General features: G+C 46.3%; 1 long non-coding RNA gene across 1 annotated transcript; it reads right to left on the minus strand.

The window, feature by feature from the left end:
• Positions 1–2,050: 2,050 nt before the first annotated feature.
• Positions 2,051–2,894, minus strand: LOC120964714 (uncharacterized). The gene is made up of 3 exons (XR_012184592.1): positions 2,830–2,894; positions 2,301–2,566; positions 2,051–2,197 (listed from the first exon to the last, which is right to left on the minus strand). It is a non-coding gene; the product is annotated as an uncharacterized lncRNA (long non-coding RNA).
• Positions 2,895–7,690: the final 4,796 nt, after the last annotated feature.

A 7,690-nucleotide genomic window follows, 5' to 3' on the forward strand; every position in this document is an offset into this window, starting at 1 on the left:
CTAGTAGTACTGCTGATGCTGTGATACTCTTGATGCTGTGATAGTCATGATGCTGTGATAGTCATGATGCCGTGATATTCTTGATGCCTACTTGATGCCTCGGCGTCGACAAAAAGCCAAAAACCCTAACTTGGCCTACTTGATGCCTCGACATCGACAAAAAGCCAAAAACAACCCTAATTGACCCTACTTGATGCCTCGGCATTGACAAAAAGCCAAAAACCCATCACTTGACCCTACTTGATGCCTCGGCGCCGATAAAAAGCCAAAAACCCTAACTTGGCCTACTTGATGCCTCGACATCGACAAAAAGCCAAAAACAACCCTAATTGACCCTACTTGAAGCCTCTGTGTCGATAAAAAGCCAAAAACCATCACTTGACCCTACTTGATGCCTCGGCGTCGATAAAAAGCCAAAAAACCCTAACTTGGCCTACTTGATGCCTCGGAGTCGATAAAAAGCCAAAAACCCTAACTTGGCCTACTTGATGCCTCGGAGTCGATAAAAAGCCGAAAACCCTAACTTGGCCTACTTGATGCCTCGATGTCGATAAAAAGCCAAAAACCCTAACTTGGCCTACTTGATGCCTCGACATCGACAAAAAGCCAAAAACAACCCTACTTGAATCCTCGGTGTCGATAAAAAGCTAAAAACCCTAACTTGGCCTACTTGATGCCTCGGCGTCGACAAAAAGCCAAAAACCCTTACTTGGCCTACTTGATGCCTCGGCGTCGCTAAAAAGCCAAAAACAACCCTAATTGACCCTACTTAACTCAGAATCATCAGTTGAACAGGAACATACTAAAGCAAAAATCATCAATTGCAAACAGATTACTTAAGATAACATTAACCAGCTCTAAATACCACCAAATTCAGCACTAGTTCAATTCCATACATAATCATAGTTTGACATTCAGCACTAGCTAGTTCAAATAGCACCACATTCAGCACTAGTTCAAATGCAAACATCTTACTTAAGATTACATATCCATAGTTCAGGAGTACTCATAGTTAATAGAATTTAAACTACTATCATTACAACAAATGCCAAACCACACCCTGCAAAAGGTCAGCAAATGCCAAATGATATTGCCCATTCTTCTCTTGCACTACTTATCCATTTATGATGGCCTTGATCCCCTCCAGCTTCACATTGCTCTCTTCAACTGTCTTCTTGAGCTCATCAATGTGGATCTGCAAATTCTTCTTCTCTTCAGCTAGCTTCAACTTCATGTTCCTAATGACAGTACCTTGAGCAGCTGCTATGTTCTTCAAAGTGTCATACTTCTCCTGCAACTTGGTTGTTTCAGCATCTTTCCTTTCTATCACTGCCCTCTGCTCCTGGGCATCCATAAGTGCATTGACATCTTCAACCAACTTCTCATAGCTGGCCTGGAGTTTCTTCTTCTCTTGTGTCAGGTCATGAACATTAAATGAATGCATCAGACATTCCTCATTCCTGTCCATCTTACTCTGTTCATACATAGACCACAACTTGGATAGTGCATTCTCAAGGGTAGTGGGCCAAGATGGATCAATCCATTCTACTAGTCCACAGTTTTTACCTTCTTGAAAAAAGAGTATTAACAAAATGAATTACATAACAGTGACTTGCTTACAATGATAGGCTAGATTACTTTATACTAAAATTCAGATCATGCTCTAAAGTAAACAACTACTAAGTAAACAATGCTGGTGTGCTAACCCATGAATATTCTGTCCTAAAATAAGCTAACATGGCAGAGTTAAAAAATGACCTAACTAAACAATATTGCCAGATCCAAACTAAACAATGCTGGTGTGCTAACCCATGAATATTCTGTCCTAAAATAAGCTAACATGGTAGAGTTAAAAAATGACCTAACTAAACAATGTTGCCAGAACCAGACTAAACAATGTTGGCAGAGTAAACACTTAATGAATCCACTGTCCGAACTTCACATTATAATACAATGCCTGCTGGAGCGCCACATTACATGTCCATGGCAAACAAATGACAGATATGTTAAGTTAATCAACAACTTCCAATTAGTTAAGTTGGAACCATACCTTCTCTGCACAACAAAGAAACCTCCTGCCAGTGTGAATCCCTTCGAAAGCAACACGCCTTTCTGCTGCCTTCCCGTGTCCATGGCACAATACATACATATCTGTCTCAGGGCCCTCGAAATCTGAGTCTTCGGTGCTAGCAGGAACCTGGAGTGCGAAGGAATGACAGAGATTTGGTCCAATGTTTGAAAAGAAGCTCGTTCCAGAAATCCCCAAATATCAAACCCTAACCCTAACTCTGAGAACTGACCTTAATGGTGCCGTCGTCGAAATCTGAGCTCATGCACTGCCTGGTGTGCTCGCTGCTATCCGACCCATCACTCCACGACACCATGGCGCTGCGGCGGCGGCGCGGCGCGGCGGCGACGGGTGCGGCGACCAAGAACAGAGCGAGAGCGAGCGAGCAGAGTGGAGAAGGAGTAACGGTTCGTGCTTTTGACTGCTAGGACCGAACGGCGCCGTCTAACGGCTGTCGGGACGGCCTGGAGTGCCACGTACGCGAAAAACGGGCCCCACCTGTCATAAACTCACTTAAGTCAGCCCGATCCGCCGATCAGTGGTTTTTGCAAAACAATTACGCAAGACGTGGTGCTTTCTGCAAAGAATCTGTATCCTAGTGTTTTTCACAAACCTAGCCTTCAAAGTGGTGGTTTTATGCAATTTACTTGGAGAAGTAGGCTGAACCTTAGAACAAGCATCAGCACACACGCATTTCATCGAGCAGCACACACGCATTTCATCAAACATTTTATAGGCAAACACAAGAAGAGTGGACTAACCTCAATACGAAGGAAAGACGGACCCATGGCTCGACACAAGCAACAATAGGAAACCATACCAAACTGCGCACGAATGAAACGAAGGCAAGCATGCGAAATTAGCATGAAGAATCCAAAGCAGCGGCGAAGAACATGTGAACCAGAGAAGTATGAACCTCAACCAGCGGCAACCATCGAGTAGAGGAGGCCCATCGGAACAGAGCATGGGGCTGCTGCATCTTGGCCACCATGCTGAACGAAATGGATAATTGACTGTAATGTGTATGATGAAACATTCAAAAAATTCTCACAACTTCCATCAGTTTGGACACAACATTCAGGAATCTTTGCAAACCTTTTAGAAAATTCTCGCAACTTCCAAAAAATTCCTTGCAAATTACAGAAAAATTCTCACAACTTTCAGATTAAAACACACACGACTTCCAATATAAAAAAAAGCAGACACATGAACAAAAGGGAGACAGATCTTGGACCAGTAGACTGGAGGAGGCCATGGCCTGCGTCCTCCAGATCTTCACACTACTACAGAGCAAGACTATTAACACCCCTCATCACACAAGGTTAGCTGGTAAGTGTGTGCGATAATTGCCAAAACATGATAGTGTGCGATGAGATACGCTCGAGCCACTGGAGTGTGAGGTGACTTGCATCACTTGTGGTTACACGGAATGAACCATTTGTGATGTGCATTGTCACATCCATCAAGCTTGCACAAGAAATAAGGATGTCAGCGGATGCATGTCCGCTGACCTGCTTATTCCTTGGAGCTGAACTTTGAGCCTATTTGCTTGAAGTTATATTGTGTGAGTTACATTGAGTCAGTTAAAAAAGTATCATAATATAAGAAATAAGACTGAGAGGCATATGAATTCTCTCAACAGCTTATCAAGAACTTTATATATCCCTAACAAAAATTAGTGGATATCACCAAGAAGAAGCACAGTGTCTAACTGAACCATTCAGCCTCTTATTACTTTGAGCAAATAGGCTCACAAATAAGTGCAGTCATGGATGTCACTTGCCATCTACCAGCCTGCTTAAGTGAGTTCAGTTGTAGAGTGTTCCTTGCGGTTCAAAGAAGCCATGCAAACATCAAATGAGCCTAGTTTCCCAAACCAAATTCTATGCGACAACTAATTTCAGATAACCTTTCTAACATTTGGAAAAGGGACATATAGCTCAGGAGCACACCACAGATTCTTGCTCATTCAAATAAATGGCTTTTGCTGACTTCCTCTATTATAGTGTGATAGATAGATCATGTGCTAAGTGTTTTGAAAAGAAAAGTTATTTGCCGTCGAAAGAATAAAAAATGAAGCACAAACCTTTCTCACCGAGTCCGATGTGGTGAACTCCTTCCATAGATTCCTAAGGATAAAGATGAACACAAAGCACTGTCGGTCCAGGAAACAGGCAGAGATTAATGTGAGTAATCCAAACCAAACCAAGAGCTCAGGCAACGGTGAGCACTCACCTTGATCTTGTCGAGCTTGCCCTTGTTCAGAACCTTGAAAACGGCGAACCCAGTGGGCGTCTCAAACAGCACCAACATCTCCACCTAAACCACAACTGAACTCACCTGGATCGCAAGGACAGCCACACAACCAAATCAAAACAAAGACCAAAAGTTTCACAAAACAAAGTAGGGTACCAGTGGCTGGGATGTTCCTTGTTCGTCCAGGTACACCGTACACCTCGGTCAAACTAACAAAACACGAGAGGAGTAAGCCACTGCCCAGCAAACTTACCTTGAGGGAGAGAGTAGAACAACTCTCTGCAAAGGTAAAAAAGATAAAACAAGAACAGAGTCAGTCATGAACAGAGCGTCAAGGAATCGATAGACCAACATGGAAGAGACTTTCACACAAAAGAAATAACTCACCCACGTACATTTGCTTCCCACAATCCCTGCAAATTGAAGGAACACAAACAATAGAGCAAAATATGGGGAGAGGAGGAGAATGAGTAAGCCGAGCGAGCACCAGTGGCGAGGTTGCAGGAGTCGGGATGAGAGAGGAGATCGGCCCCGTTTGGAAGCTCTCCACGAGCCAGCTTCCCGAACGAGCCAAGTGAAGCCACCCCGAACATTGTATCTCCGAGAAGCCAGCTTCAGGAGAACGCGAGCTACACAGTGCAATTTTTTAGAGCAGCAGAATCGTAGCTTCACCAAAACAAGAAGTGGGAGTTGCTAGAAATTACACCAGAATGCCCTTCCGAAGTGCCACGCACGAAGCGTTTTCTCTCGCTACAGCCCGGCCTGAGAGCCAGCTCGGCTGTCAGACCAACCCGCGGCTGCCCTCTAGCAACCCTAGCTGCGCCGCCAGGTCGCCGACGCGCCGCCGCACCGCCGCCGGTATTCCGCCGCGGGTCGCCGTCCACCACCGCTTGCAGTTGCGTCCGAAGTCGCCACGCGGCCATCTCCTGCATCTGCCACCATTACCTCTGTTGGTCACCGCCGGCAGCCGGCAATCTGCTCCGTCGAGCCTCCTGCAAGATCCACGCCGGCAGCCAGACCACCTGCTCCGTCAAGCTCAAGGTGAGCACACCCCATCCCTCTTCTGTTCAACTCTGATTTGGCTATTGTTGGTCTCTGAACATGTACAGATGTGTCCACGTTTTCGTCAGTTCATTGATACAGCAGCTAGAGCTTCAGTAGATATCAGGGTGCCGAACGTTTCCTGGCTCCACGAGAATCTAGCAGGAGCTGGATCAATGAGAAGCTGGCTCGTTTGGGAAGCTAGAGAGCTTCTGAACGGGGCACAAGCCCACCGTTCTTCCCCTGCTGCTCCTTGCGCCCCACGCCGGCCTCTTCTCCATCCCGCAATGTGTGCCGAGCCTAGAGCTCGGGCCTCCTTGCTCCCCCACCGGCGGCCTCCCGGCCATCGCCTGCTCCTCCATCCCAGCGGCTAGACCCCGCCTCCTGTCAGCTTGTTGACGCCGTGCTCCCCATCGGCTTCCTGCACGCAGGCTCACCAACGGGCGTCCCCTGGCTCGCGGTAGCGGCGGACCCTGACCACACCGTAGACGAAGGCTTCCAAGTGAAGTCGAGGAGGGAGGTGTGCCGGGCGTGGCGGTTGCGGGGATTGGGAGAAAGAGGGCCAGGGTTTGACTGACGCGACGTGGGACAAGGGCATGGGATGCACGTCGCGCCGCGCAGGGCAGGACGATTTTTATCTCCCGCTGGATGACCTGGAAGAAAACAAGCCCAGCTACCGTTGTGTGGGACCATCAGCCAACAAGGCCCACCCGTCATAGTTCGTGGGGCGGGTTCGTACGTGTCAGTACATCCTCTATCTCCCTCTAGCCAATCACAGACGAGACACAGCCAACAGAACCTCATCACGCGAAAGGAAACAACCCAAGCGATAGATTTGTGGGACCAGGATACATCGCGGACCACCAGTCATTGTGTGTAAAGGTAGCGGCAGGTGTACAAGCGTTAGGCCATCTGCTCGGACTGCTACCACCAACAGTTGAAAAAAATGCACCCACGACGCGCGGCGCGCGCGGAGAGGCTCGTCTGAGCACCCGAGAAGCGCTCACCCAGCCAATCACGTGAGAGGCCGAGCCCACAGGTCATGGTCCGATGTGAACTCACCGCACGGTCAAAATGATTCCAACGAAGATCCAACGTCTACCAACAAAAGAAAGAGCAGTTTCACCAAGATCCAAGGGCTAAAATCAAAGCAAATTGAGGGACAACCGTGGAGACGAGTTGTCCAGGCTTCTTATAGGTTAGAATATGTCATTTTGACCTAGAAAAAAAAATAAGGAGAGGACTTTCGGGATGAAGCGCCGCCGTCTCGAGGCAGAACTTGGGCAGGAGCACTTTTGAGCGATTCCGTCGGGGGAACTTCCCTCTCGAAGGAGGAAATCATCGTCATCATCATCAGCAACAACTCTCCCATCTTGGGAAGGGCAATCTAAATCAACATCTTCAACAATACCATCTCATCTCAAACCCTAGTTCTTGTTACCAGAACTATAGATTGGCGCTTGTGGGTGACTAGTAGTGTTGATTACATCTTGTAGTTGATTACTATATGGTTTATTTGGTGGAAGATTATATGTTCAGATCCATTAGGCTATTTAATACTCCTCTGATCATGAGCATGATTATAATTTGTGAGTAGTTACTTTTGTTCTTGAGGTCACGGGTGAAATCATGTTGCAAGTAATCATGTGAATTTGATATGTATTCGATATTTTGATAATATGTATGTTGTTACTCCCTTAGTGGTGTCATGTGGACGTCGACTACATGACACTTCACCATATTTGGGCCTAAGGGAATGCATTGTTGAGTAGCAATTATATGATGGGTTGCGAGAGTGACAGAAGCTTAAACCCCAGTTTACGCGCTATTCCGTAAGGGACCGATTGGATCCAAAAGTTTAATGCTATGATTAGAATTTATTCTTAATACTTTTCTCGTAGTTGCGGATGCTTGCGGGAGGGTTCATTATAAGTAGGAGGTTTGTTCAAGTAAGAACAACACCTAAGCACCGGTCCACCCACATAACAAATTATCAAAGTAGCGAACACGAATTAAACCAACATGATGAAAGTGAATAGATGAAATTCCCGTGTACCCTCAAGAACGCTTTGCTTATCATAAGAGACCGTTTTGGCCTGTCCTTTGCCTCAATAGGATTGGGCTACCTTACTGCACTTTTGTTACTACTATCGTTACTTGCTCGTTACAAATTATCTTGCTATCAAACTACTCTACTACTTACAATTTCAGCACTTGCAGACATTACCTTACTGAAAACTAGTCATTTCCTTCTGCTCCTCATTGGGTTCGACACTCCTACTTATCGAAAAGAGCTAGAATTGATCCCCTATACTTGTGGGTCAT

Source organism: Aegilops tauschii, chromosome 5 (genome assembly GCF_002575655.3).
Source record: "Aegilops tauschii subsp. strangulata cultivar AL8/78 chromosome 5, Aet v6.0, whole genome shotgun sequence".
NCBI lineage: Eukaryota > Viridiplantae > Streptophyta > Magnoliopsida > Poales > Poaceae > Aegilops > Aegilops tauschii.